At 31.8% G+C, this 14165-nt stretch overlaps 2 long non-coding RNA genes across 16 annotated transcripts; one reads left to right on the forward strand and one right to left on the reverse strand.

Moving 5' to 3' along the window:
- The first annotated feature begins 1220 nt into the window (after window positions 1-1220).
- On the forward strand, window positions 1221-2996 carry LOC104774484 (uncharacterized). 14 transcript variants are annotated; one of them, XR_015596845.1, is made up of 5 exons: window positions 1221-1625; window positions 1869-2017; window positions 2124-2319; window positions 2474-2545; window positions 2785-2996. It is a non-coding gene; the product is annotated as an uncharacterized LOC104774484 (long non-coding RNA). The 14 variants fall into 14 exon arrangements; XR_015596840.1 differs by having other exon boundaries at window positions 1336-1625; window positions 2210-2371; window positions 2736-2996; XR_015596836.1 differs by having other exon boundaries at window positions 1352-1625; window positions 2124-2375; window positions 2736-2996.
- An 8499-nt stretch (window positions 2997-11495) lies between these two features.
- On the reverse strand, window positions 11496-13605 carry LOC104780609 (uncharacterized). Of its 2 annotated transcripts, none has more exons than XR_766787.3 (5): window positions 13314-13605; window positions 12887-12971; window positions 12307-12754; window positions 11803-11853; window positions 11496-11719 (listed from the first exon to the last, which is right to left on the reverse strand). It is a non-coding gene; the product is annotated as an uncharacterized LOC104780609 (long non-coding RNA). The 2 variants fall into 2 exon arrangements; XR_015596850.1 differs by having other exon boundaries at window positions 12239-12754.
- Window positions 13606-14165: the final 560 nt, after the last annotated feature.

Consider the following 14165-nt stretch of genomic DNA (forward strand, 5'->3'; position numbering starts at 1 on the left):
AATTATTCAATAGTATTCTCTCATAATCTTCTATAACTTGCTAGGCATGGACGATGATGACAAGCCATTGTTGTTGACAAAGACCGGGGGCCCAAAATCTTATCTGTACACAACATTTGTTGCATTAAAAACTGATTATCATATTTCTTAATAGAGTTCAAGATAAACAGATAAGCATTTAGATTGTATAATTCGTATTCTGAAAATTCTAGTTTTGATACATGTAGAATGTGCCAGCTGATGAATCGTATAAATTATAAAGTCCTAAACTCCGTTTTAAGCCGACCCAAAAAAGTCATAGATATTACCAATATTTCTTCCTTTTCCAATTTAGGTCTTGGCTTAAAAGATTTCCAAGTCCAATTTAATTTGTATTGCAGTGTTCACACAATAATGAAATTTAATACTAATATTATGTTAAACCAAAGAAAGAAGTTCAAAAAAGATTTCAGAAGATTAAAAAAAAAAAAAATGGCTGCACAGTGCACACATTTATGAAACTTAATATGGACTTCAATCCAAGTAACCGATTATTATTAAAAATAAGAAGATAGTTTTGGGGCATTAATGGGATTATTTAATTTTTCATTTATTTTTGCTTCCAGTTCATATCTGGTTTATATTTCAATGTATATCAATCATTTCATTTCTTTGTGAATTAACTGCAGTACACACATTTTTGCTTCCAGTTCTTATGAGTGGAGTTTACATATATAATTAGAAATATAAGCAATACCCAAATCCATTTTATAATTCAAACAAAATGGTCTGAACAAGAAATTTCTTGGTAAGAGAAAATAATATGTTTACGATGGGAAACATTGCAAAAAGTTTCTAATTTAGCAGGCTTTTCTAAATAGGTTAAATAATACAATCCTGAGTAGGATAAAAAACGTGTGCAGATTATATGTATGTTATACGTAGGATATACGTGGACTACACTACACAAACACGATGTATGGTACGTCAACAGTATAACGCACATGTTTCTAATTGTGAAAAAATGTTGTTGCAGTAAAATAGTTTACGTACCTACATGGTTTATGTGATGACTAAATAGTATATATGGTTCGGTTCGGTTCGGTTTGGTTAAATGAATCAAATGTGAACTGGTAGTAATTTGGATTGGTTCGTTCTTGGTTTCGTATAAAAAAGTCCCATTAGCTTTAAACACTACAAGAAAAGCACACGAAGATAGCTTATTTTCTTCATCTGCTATTAAAGATCAGTTTTTAATTCTGGTTACTATATCATAGCGTTTGAAAACTGCTATACCAAAAATTTACTAAAGCGGGAAATTTTAGAACCTATTCTTTTCATCGGTGTCAGGCACTTAAAGCAAAAAAAACACAACTAGGTCATTGTGACTTTTCACTGGGTGGAGTGGAAAAGAAAAAAAAAAAAAAAACTCTCTCGACTATATCCTCGTCGTTTCCGTTCTTCTTTCGATCCTTGCTCTCCCACTCTCTCGTCCTCTTCTCATTATCTTTCTCTTAGTCCTTTCTGTCATCTCATAATCGCAAGTAATCTTTGATAGTGGGAATCACAATTTTTTCCCCCAAATCAAAAAGCTAGGTCTTCGATTCCGCCATAGTCTCCATCGCAAAAATCGTCGCTGGCCACAAGTAAGTAAGCCCAGATCTGGTTTCATTTCTCTAGTCCAAATCAATTCTGGTTTAACTAATTTGCTCTAGTCAAATTAGATCTGGTTTCAGCTGCTCTAGTAACAAATCGTCGACTAATTGATTTGGCTTGGAATAAGAGATATGGTCAATGACCTTTGGAGAAATAAGATAGGCTTTTAATTTCTTCTGTTACTCACTAATAATGATTTACAAATCTTTGTTTTGGTAATTAAAAATCTGAAGGATCTCGATTTCACCTCCTTATCGTTTTTGAAACCTCAAGACCACGTTCACCATGGTTGATAAGGAGAAAGCCGTGAGTCTGTACCGGAGAGCTGCGGAGCTTGGTGATGTTGTTGGTCAATGTAATGTGGGGATTTCTTATCTTCAAGGTAATAAACCTAAGTTCTTTCTTATGGCTTTGATTTTTATAAAACCCTCATTGCAGTTTGAGTTGTTTATGATTGATATTGATGTTTTCTGTATTGTGGTATCTAGAATTTGGATTTGACGAGCTTATTACTGACCAATTGGTAATGGATTGGTGGAGCATTTTCTGAGACATTGGTTGCTTGTATCTGCAGTTCAACCCTCGAATCCCAAGGAAGCGATCAAGTGGTTGAAGCAATCTGCTGAGAATGATTACGTTCGAGCACACTATCACTGTATCAGTTAGCTTTTTGTTTACACCAAGGTCGGGTTGTGCAACTGCAAACCAATATGCTAATAGCATCTGAGATTGAAGTGTTGGTATTAGATAGTTGTGTTGTTGATTGTATTCATATGATCCAGGGAGATTTTTTGAAGAATAAGGACTAAGGTTCATGTTTTATTTATTCATGTTTCAGGGAGTTGTATACTTACTAGCTCAAGAAAAGCAGCAATGTGGTGGACAGATTACTTCTAAGATGAATGGGATGGTTAGTTTCCTTGTGTTCTTATCTTAAAGTGGTGCTTACTGCTTGCTCTAATGATTTATGCTCTCTATATCATCTTTATGATGATGATGATAAAGATGATGATGTATGTTGCTGTGTATTGTCCGTATCCTCCATACTTTTTGGGTTTGACGCGGTTTATTTGGTAACTAGTGATTTGATCAAACTGTAGAAAGCAACATTACAAAGAGTCAACCTTCTGATGCCATATATGCACGCAGTGGCGGATCCAGGGTCAAAAACTATGCGGGGCATTAAAGGAGGAATTTTTTCTTCAGCAATAGAAAATGTTGGGAAGGAAATAAAAAAACGTTGAGAAGAAAGAATAAAATGGAAAATAAATGCAGATGAGTGGGTTTAAACCCAGCTCCTCACACACAATGTAAGACACCTTTCTCCAAATGAGCTAGCAGATACTATATTGCAAGGACTAGTTCAAAGATCATTAAAAAGGAGTGTGGGGGCACGTGCCCCACCCCCTTTAGCTGTAGATCCCCCTGTATGCACGTCACGGCCTCACGGGTGGGTTTGTGTGAACCTTTTTGTCTAATTCACGCGGTCAATCATTGGGGATAGTGGATCAATGGAGATAGTGGATACGCAAATAAACCGAATCTAGCAATCAAATCGGATGGCCAATACCGGTTTTACTTGGACAAGTTTTCTTATGAACTTACCAAACTACATAACCTTTTTAAAAACTGAACACAATTACAACATACTTTTATTACAAAAGCTTTATACAACCAATATGACGAATGGATTTCTTTCGCTTTGGACACGATTTCTTATAAATGAAAAACCTGGTCGAACCAATACTAAACCGAACCCAAACCAAACTAAATGGCCAATCCTTGTCAGTTGTCACGTAGACCAATTTTTATATTTTATTAGCTTGAAGAAACTAGTGGAAATGAGGAGAATTATTATATTAATTACTATTTTCTTATAAACTTGGATTTTCCAATTCTTACTGGAATGGAACTGTATGATTTATGTCAAATCTTTTATCATATAAAGTCTTAACCACGTGTCTTTTCGTTATACTGGATGATTGTATTCCTTTGGCGGTTTAGTTTTCATTATTGATGGACAGACTACGACACTAAATTCGGTTTCAACACTTGGACTAGTTGTTTACAAATAGATGACAATACGAGTTCACATTATGGAATATGACCCATCCGATTTTAGTATGACTTGTGTATGTATGTGTGTATATATATGTGTATGTATGTATAAGTATATACTATTACCCTTATGGCATCTGCAGTGGGATAACTCATTTGAGTGTTCTTAGAGTAAAAATATTATTAACATAATATAAGATTATTAGTTTAGATCTTTTGTTTAAGGAGTTGGTTATTGGGAGAACATGTTTAAGATAATAAGATTTAATAATATAATAATTTAAAATATATTACAATTTTAAAAACTTTAAAAAATAACATTTAAATTGCAAACTTAAAAAACTTATACTAAAATTCAAAATACAATACCAAATTTTTATGAAACAAAAAAAACATTAAAGATATAAATAAAAACAAACAAACAAAACTTCCTCCGAACAAATAAATGTTTTCTCTTTTCCAAAAAATTGTATCCATTCACGAGTTGCCACGTCACCCAAGAACTGGCCCAAAATCAGTTCTACATTAAAACTCAACAACATGTTCTTCACACATTATTCTCTATATTTTTGATTTTAAAAAAGCTTAGAACACCCAACGTGTTGGCCCAATTCAGATGGCCTTATATAAATGTAGTATACAATAACTAAATTAACTTTATACCTACGAGATCATGGAGCAAAAGACAAGTTGCCTTTCTTCATAACATGCACTAGTGAACGAACATAGATCTTCATTATTTTTTTCAATAGGTAATTAAAATTACCTCTAAACTATATGATCAAATATATTACAATATAATTGTCATTTTTACAGTCCATACATTTGCAATGTTTATTTAATCCATTAAAATAAAAAAGCAAATAAAGATGTTTCTCCTTACCAAACAGAAAAAATTCAAACAAATTTGGACGAAAACACACTTTAATCTCCATCTTTTTTTTTTCTTTTTCTAAATGTCTTTTTCTGTTCCATTTCTTTGTAATATAATGATCATCCAAACCAAATTTTTCTATGTCATTGGTAACTTAACCAATTTTTACAATGTTATTGATGACTTACGTTACCTTTCTGATCAGTGCCACAACCATTTACGTATATCTTTAGTATCTACCCTAATTCTCCCTCTACCGTCAGTCTCATCTGATCTCAATTTTTTGCGGCAACAATTATTATCATCCACTTGATTTTCATAAGAGATTTGTATGAAAATGGGTGCATCAGAACTATTCTTGCTATTTTATCTCGCGATATATATAAAATATAACTGAATCATACAAATTTCAAATAATATCCATTATTTGCGACATGGACATATATCGCATCTTTTGCGCTCATGTTGGTGAATTCGACCAAAAAATGTAACTTGCAAGAGTATTTCTATGGATTGTCTGTCCCATTATGTTTTTAATTATGTCAGTCAAATCATACAACAACCACATTTTAGCATACAAACCGAGAATCACATTTTTCTATTCAATCAGTAAATTTTAATCACCAGTCTTGCTAAAAGCCAAGAGTTTTTCTTAAAGTTTCTTCAAAAAGTACACATGCACTTATATCATCTACACAAGGGGTAAGGAAAAAAGACTATTCACTACCTACAAATGTACGCACGCACTAAAAGTATACATTGAATACAAAATTAAACACGATCATTAAAATCTATATAGCTTCACGTGAAACATGTTTAAATTGTGTAACCAAAACAACGTTATTTATCGGAAGTTTCGACGTTGATGCCCTTAACTGGAACTTCTTCAAATTAAAAAGTGCAATATTTTGTCGAAGAAGACCTAAGTAAAGATAAGTTTATACATAAAAGCTCTGATTGGTAAGTCTCAACTACTACGTGTAAAGTTTATAAGTTTTTCTTTGACAAAGAAAAGAAGATTTATTCGGTTTGACCCAAAAGAAAAGTTTATAAGTTTTTAGGACAGCCAATGATATCATTTAAACGTTTTGGGCGAGGAGGTGGTTGAGCCATATTTTTAATTGTTCCCACCCCGTCTAGTGGAGGATTCGAGCACTCGACAAGTCAACGTTTTGATTTTTTATTTCGTGGTATATACGTGTCTAATTTTCATACAACAATTTTTTAATGTATTATATGATTGAAACATATTGTAGTTGCAACTTTGTTCTTTTTTTTCTAGTTGACACCGATTGTGATGGAAGATACCGATACGATATTACGTAGATTTTCTTTTGCGCAGTTTTTTTTTCCTAACTTGGTCGGGTTTTATATTGCTTGTTAATCCGGGCATTTCAATATCTGTTTATTCGCAGTTTTCAAATTATATTGTTCTTGAGTTTAGCTAGGGAATTTGATTATTTTTTACTTTGTCTATTTATAGAAAAACATGAATCCTATGAAGTTGTTGCCAAAACAATGTTATAGAGTATCTTTTCTTTAATGATAGCTTATGAGATTTTCTTCATCAATCATTACAAATTACAAATTTTTATGTGTTTGAAAGAATAGTTACATATGAGGTATCTTATTATATAAATCTTGGTTCTCAAAGTTAGTAACTCACCAGATCGTCACACATGTTAATTTTAACGATCAGAGATCAAAGTTAAAAACTCACCAGATCGTGACACGTGTCAATTTTAACGATGAGAGATCAAAGTTAGTAACTCATCGTATCGTGACACGTGTCAATTTTAACGATCAGAAATCACAGTTTTCAAACTTGGTAAAACAAAGCATAATATAATTGTAATCTTATTATATTAAAAAATAACTAAAATAAATATATTATGTGTCATCCCTATCAAAGTTTCACGGTTACAAAGATTCTCAACCATTACATGGTAAAATAAATATACTATGTGCCATCCATATTTGGTCGTATAATTATATTATTTAACTTTTATACTATATAACCTAACACATTAAATTTTATGTCTTTGTTAGCGCAAAAAAAAAAAAAAAATTATGTCTCTATGGTTAGCCTATTTTAGACACTGAGTACTACAACAAGACTTGTGAAGGCACATACGAAGAAAAAGAAGATTATGAAGAACCGATTGGCAGTCTTAGGAAAAAAAACTTGAACTGAAGTCTGAACTAATATTTTTATTATATTAAAAATCTTATTCTATAAAGTTGAGTTTTCAAATTAGCCACATGTCAAGTATACTGATGAGATGTTGATACGTGTCAAAAATTATTATTATTCAAAACAGCTAATTAAGAAAATAACATTAAATCTAAATAAAATTTACATGTTTATATCTAAAAAATTCTAAAAACAAAACTAATATATTTTCCATTGTACGCTACTTATATTATACATGTTTTTTCAATAAGATTTTGACATATATAAACAAAAAAGTAATTCACTAAGCATGGATCTTTGATTCGGGCGGGTTTATTGTGTGGGTCTTTGCTTCGTGGGGGTTTTTCAATGGAAGCTATCAGATGCAATGAAATGAAATCAAAGTATATAATGGCCGCTAATTTAATCGAGGATGGAGACACTGATGGAGGTTCTAAAAGTTATTCTACGGTTAGTAGCATTATAAGTTTGGAAGATAAGTCGGTGGTTGATGTTTCTGGTCAAAATTTAGAGTTTTCTTTTCTCAATAATGTTGATGATTTCGGTAATGAAACAAGAGCTGTTTGATCAAGTTATTGAGAAGCGGTTTCAAATTTGGGAAGTTGGAATGGTATACCATTTTAAAATTGGTTTCTAACCGGATTTATGTGGTTTTCTATCGGATTAGGTTCGTAAACCGTTTAAACCAAGTATATGGAGAAACATATGAGAACTTTTCATTGGGTAAAAATAAGTTGAAAATTTATTATTCGAGAATATTTGAGACGAGGTCATAACTTTAAGTTGTTTTGGTACAATTGGATACTTCTCAAGAGTAAATAAGTCATTGATCCTTAACTTGATTATGGCATATGTTATGTTTTGGATTGTATATAAAGTTTCTATTTTGTATATATGAATTATCTAAGACTTCTACCATCATGATTATAATTTTCAATTTTTTTATTATATTATATTCAATTTCTTTCAATTTCTCAACTTTTATTGGGTTAGTCATAAAATCATTGTAATCGAGTAAATAATTTTCACCAGTTGTTCATCCAATATTTTTGGAGTAAAAAAAACTCATTGTTAAAGAAATTATGTCACAAAACAATTTTAGTAATTATAAGAACTATAATTATGCCAAAATGAAAGTAAAGCAACATAAAATTTGTTTAATTTGTTTAGAAGACATTTTATAGGTGGTGATAAAGAGCGTACTTTAACAATAAAATAATTTTGGGTGTAAGAACATATTTTTAATGGTAAAACATAGACTAAAATTGTATTTGGTTACTTATTAGATGTTGTTTTGATGAATTTGTTGCATGTAAAATATTTTGTGAATAAGTTGTGAAACGTTTTTGAGATTTGATAATAATAATATTTGTAATGATGAATATTTGGCAAAAGTTTTAATGGCATATAATTTAGCTTTAAATTATTATAATAATTGTTATAATATATTAAAAGTATAGAAATATAAATAAATGTACGAAGGTAAATACAAATATTCTCTAACTTAAATTATTTACATATTTACTTTAGGAAACAAAATTTATTTATATATTTTTATAAAATTGTTTAAAGTTTAAAATTTATTTTTTTTCAACAATTTTTAAACCGCACATCGTGCGGGCCCTTATCTAGTATATATATAACGGGTTGCTTTTAAAAGAGATATATACTTTTATCCAAAAAAATGTATAATACAGAATATATACGAATAAAGAAGGCAGAACATTAGCTACAAATTATAAACGAATAGATAGAATTATTACAAAAAAAAACTGTATGATATTTGCATAATGTATATGCTTTAGAAGTTGGCTAAAAAAAACTTAAAGATGTACATGGACGAGAAACTTCTAGCAAGTTTATTTACTATGTTGTAGATTGTAGTTTTGGCCCAATATACGGGAAGACAACATTATGGTGCCGCCCATTTTCCCACAAAGTGATAATGATTGGTCTCTTAAAACTAACATTATTAGCCGAATAATAATAATTACTACGGTCTAAACAATAGTGCATATTAGTTTATATAGGTTTAAAATAAATCCAACTTCAAGTCCAAATGCGAATTGTGGAGTATACAACAACCTAAAAGGGACAGCCCACTCAATGATTTACCACAAATTCTCGATGTCAACTTGGTCGATGTAGGCTTGTCCACATATTCGTCATAATTAAGAACTTGGAATATGAAACAATACAAACTTATGAACAAGAGAGAAACAATTATAATATTACTATTATATTGTCGAAGTGGCAACACAGATCAACTGTTTATTATGGTATTTCTATTAGTGTTTTATGATAATATTATTATATATTGCCAAAGTGGCAACACAGATCAACTATTTATAATGGTAGTTCTGTTACGTTAGTGTGTTTGTGGAGAGTCACCATGACAAGGAATATTTTGTGAATAGTCTGTAATAGAACTTGAAGTGCTTGGACCCTTAACTTGAATCAATTGCAAAACTAATTATTTTTTTTTTTCTTCAATATTTGCCATTTTTTCTTAATTAAAACCTTTTGTGTTCATTGTATTCACAAAAATGTTATTATTCTGATTTATTTGAATTTCTTGCGAAAATGTTTATTACATCTATATCCTCATCTTCTTCTTTTATTTACGGTTGTGCCACCGCCATCAATTTTCCAACAACCATGAACAACCAAATTTGAAGCTCTTAAAGTTTCAATAACCTGAATTTGTAAGCTTAAATAACACTCAATGCTATGAGAACTTCATTTTCTTCCATCTTCTCTCCATTTTAATCCAAGAAAATTTGCAAGTGCATTCATCTTGTTATATGTCATGATTCTTGGATAGTGATTAAATTGGTGCTGAGTTTCTTCCGTGGTGACTAAAGACGACGTCTTCGGTGCTTGACATTGCGAAACAACCACCGATAAGATTATTTTCCGGTAGATTTCCTGATTTTCCTTGATTTTTTGCGAAATTAGACTTCATTTGTTAATCTAACCATCATAATATCATGTAAAGTCAACTATGTGGTCAATTTTGCAATTAAAAATTTATCGAGTTTCGAGCCCGTACACTGAAATTTCAGTCTCCTTTTTCATTTGAAAACAAAAAAATATGGTTCAGACTGCATTATAATCTTTCCGTCGGATACTTCGTTTGCAGTCTAGTAAGGTGTATTTTTGCAATTGACCAAATTCTTGACTTTTTAGTTATGACTGCCGGACGAAGTCTTCTTAGGATAATAAAATAGTAGACTTCTATAGTGGCTATTTTTGAGATTGACCAAAATATAAAAGCATTGACCGTAATATTATTGATATAAAATTAATTAGTTGACTGCAAAAGAAGTCTACTAGTTAAAAAATTAAAATGTTGGTCAACCCCAAAAATGACCGCGGCAGACTGCAAACGAAGTCAACATTCTTGGAGACTTCGTACGTAGTCTAATTGGCGAAAGTCAAACTTGGTCAATTGCAAAACTAACCACAACGAAGTTTACTTTTTCTAGTTGACGGATAGATGAAGTCTACTTGTTAGCTAGAAGTCTACTACCAAGTCAATGGTTTGGTCAATTGCAAAAATAACCAGAGTAGACTGTAATCGAAGTTAACTTTTTGAAACTTTCCAAGAAGTCTACTCTGTTATATGTTTTTAATTGCAAAACTGACCAAAAAATTAACAAAGGAAGACAACAAAAGAAGTCAACTATCCTAGTAGACTTCATACGGTGTCTGCTTTATTAAATTGTAATTGCAAAAATAGATCACAGAAAATAGACTTCAAGGGAAGTATCTTCATAGAGGCTAGTTTATGTCTACAATGTTGACATCAACATGAAGTCGTCATAATTTGAAAACCAATTTATTGCAAATTGGTGAATAATTTTTAAGATTTTATTGTTGTATTCTTTGATATATGTTATGTACTTGTTTCTATATGTTTTTGACATGATTATATATTATACATATGGAGAAATCAAGTTTTTGGTTTTCTTAGGCAGTTAAGTCATTAACTTAGACTTATTTTGGAAGCCAACGTGTTGCAGTTCTGTGTGAAGTCTGTATAATTGAAAAAGTCTTTAATCACCTTTTTTTTCTTTTTTTTATGCGTTCTTATCTCTTTTTCAACTCTACAAGAAGCGATTATTGGTTGGTTTGTTTGGTTTTGTTTGTATTTGGAAAAGTGAAAAAGAAAGAAACTTTTTAACACATTTTGTGGGAAGAAGGTGAAGATAGGGTAAGACACTGTTGACCGACCTGAACAATAATAGTCAATATACTTTCATTAAATATGTTTAGCAAGTGGCTAAGCACTACTTTTACATAGCATTAAGTACAAGGAACTAAAAACTAAAAACTGTAATTAAGTACAAAGAAATTAACAGACTGAAGAATAAAAACTAAAAACTGTAATTAAGTTGTGTCTGCTCTGACTCCCAAAACCTGTTTTTTCTATGTACTCTCTGGCTATTATCAAAGAGAAACTGTCACCTCAGAATCCATTCTCCACCTGTTTTGACATAATAGGAACTGTTAAACTAACATCTTCCATGTACAATGGTAGACACTAAAAAAGGATACTTAAGTATGTTTTTAATTATAATATTTAGAAATAATGAAGTTAAAAACTTTTTTAAAAACTGTAAAATGGTATGCTCCAATGGTAGATACTAATTTTGGGTTCTTAAAATTTAAATTTTTTTTTCAATATTATAATATGTTAAGTACAATTTGGTTTGTTTAAATTTTTTAACATTTTTCAAAACATAAAATTATTGCATTTCATAAAATTTAAAGTTACATGATATAAAAGCATATTGAAAAAAAGATTACAAAAACGATAAATTATTATCCTGGCTGCAATAACGTGAAGAATCCGGACTCAGTAATTGCAATAGCGATCTGCAATAGAGAGGTTGATCTTCGGTTGTCACCTTTAACCTCTTGTAACAGCAAGATCTTCGGTTGTCACCCTTTACCTGAAATAACAGAGACAAGTAGGATTAATAGATGTAGCATCAGAAATACAAAAACAGAGAAGAGAGAGGAAAGAGATAAACACCGATCGTGTGTCTTTACTAAGGAGAATGATCCACTTGAACAGCAGCAATATCTGTATCATAACCACACACACTAGTTTACATCCAAACACAATCACTTCCGCATTTTCAGAATGTGCCATACACATGAGGCACAACAATATGCGAACTAAACCATATACACACCAAAGAAGTATTCGTAGAGTCCATCATCAACTAGAGGCAACTATCTAATACCCCCAAGTTGTTGTTAACCATCGAACTATTGGACATAAGCCTAAGCCAAAAGCAGTATGCCATCGAAACCATACGCCAAAGAAGAGTATTCATAGAGTTCATAATCAACTAAAAGGCAAAATATCCAGAATCCCCCACTTCTTAACCATCAAATTAAACTATGTTTTATCCTATGCTCAGCCAAATAAGAAGAGTATAAAACATGAAGCAACACTAAAATACCTGAGAAACTGCAACTGGTATATGAATGGGTTGAGAGCAAAAAGAGGGATTTGGTTTGAAGAAGATACCTTCATCAGTAGGTTTGAGCCTGAAGATATAAGGCTCACAAAAGGTTGGTCCGCAGAGGCGAACATTAGTCTGATAAAGTCTAGGCTCAGGATTGGATGATGCCAAATCCTTAGCCCAATACGTAACCCAATAAAGGATACCTACGCAACACCTGTAACTCGCCGAAACATGATCCACGAACTCAATCCGACTCCCATGCACAAACCATTTGTGAGCAAACAGAGTAAGAAGAAGAAAAAAGAAAATAGGAACACAAGCATACAATTGTACATCAACAAGCCAAAGACGACACTACTGACCGTATCAGCATTGTGTTGAGTAATAAGCACAGCAAGCGACTTCATGTTATACTTCATCATTGGTACTGTAAGCATCAATACGAAATGGGTCCATGATAGGCCTAGTCTTGAACTCATAGTCCAAGTTCTCCCAGTCAATCACGAAACCCTAAACCCATACACACCACAACAAACAGAGCAATTTAAAAAAAAAATCTTTTATAAATCAATTAACCAGATCGAGGTTTCAAATCGAGATCAAGATAATCATATTAACAAACAGAGGGAGCAAGAGTCTCACTCTTGAGTATCTCAATGAAATCCTTCTTGCCTGTCTCTTGTTCCTCACCTTTGGTCGCCCACACCTTCCTCTGAGCATCGTACATCTGATAGTAAGTAAACACAAACTAAGTCAGAACTCAGACCCAAACAAAGCTCAAAAGATGAGTCCAACAAAAAAAAAACCTAAACTTTGGATTCCAACTACAACAAACTCAAATCAAGATTCAGTATTTCAAAATCCTCAAATCATCAAAATTCTATAAAAATTCTAACAATCAACAAAGCCTCTGACAATCATTAATAACACTAAGGAGCAAAAGCTTACAAGTTACAATCTTGCAGATCTGAAAATTTCAATTAGGGATCGGAGTACCAATAGCTTATTGTAAGTCAATATCTCAAAAAGAGAGACATAGGAAAAGACAAAGAAAAGAAGAAGACATTACCCGTCTAAAACTCGAGATTAGGGTTTGGACATCTAGAAGGTCGATCTCTACACCATGTTTGATAGAGAGAAGAGCTGTAGATGACGAAGATGAAGAAGAAAGGTGATTATGATGATGATTTGATGAGAGACAGAGAATTTTTCGATTTTAGAATCGCTTATCACCAGAGAGAGGCAGAAGGTGGAAGAGGAAGAAATGAAAGTGATTAGGATTAGGGTTAGTGAAAATTAGGTATATATAACTTGGTTAATTAAAACTGATCGGTTATGTCCCGCCGAACCGAACCGAACCGGTAACCGAATTACCAAATTAATTTTGTTGATCCTCTCACAGATGTTGCCGAAAACCGAACATCTCGGTTTAATCGGTTCGGTTCTCTAGGTTCTAACCGAACACGCAGGAATTAATAGTTGAAAGCATAACAAAGTCAACCACCAATAGTCTATAGAGAAGTCTACTTAATAAAACCCTAAATCAAATAATTTTAACATAATCAGCCTTTCCTCCATTAATTTGACTCGTTTATATGTAAATTTATTTTTTTTCAATGCAAGAAGTTTATGTGGTTATTATTTGGTCAATAGGTTTATTAAATTATTTTTTATAATTTTTTTAATTAAAAATTAAACTATAATTAAGGAGTAGACATATTGTTATGTCTTCTAATTGACATTAATTTGCAATCGACCTTAAAGAAATCTATTGCAGACTTCCTCCAGGTTATATCTGTCATTTCGGCTTTTGTTTTTTTTTGTCGTAAGGGAGTCAACTGTAATTTCAGTACTCTTAATGGTTATGTTTCTCAAATATCGAATATAGGATCTAGTATTGCATTCAAGGTCAAATAAAGGT

This window comes from Camelina sativa, chromosome 4, assembly GCF_030686135.1.
Source record: "Camelina sativa cultivar CO46 ecotype springtype chromosome 4, ASM3068613v1".
NCBI lineage: Eukaryota > Viridiplantae > Streptophyta > Magnoliopsida > Brassicales > Brassicaceae > Camelina > Camelina sativa.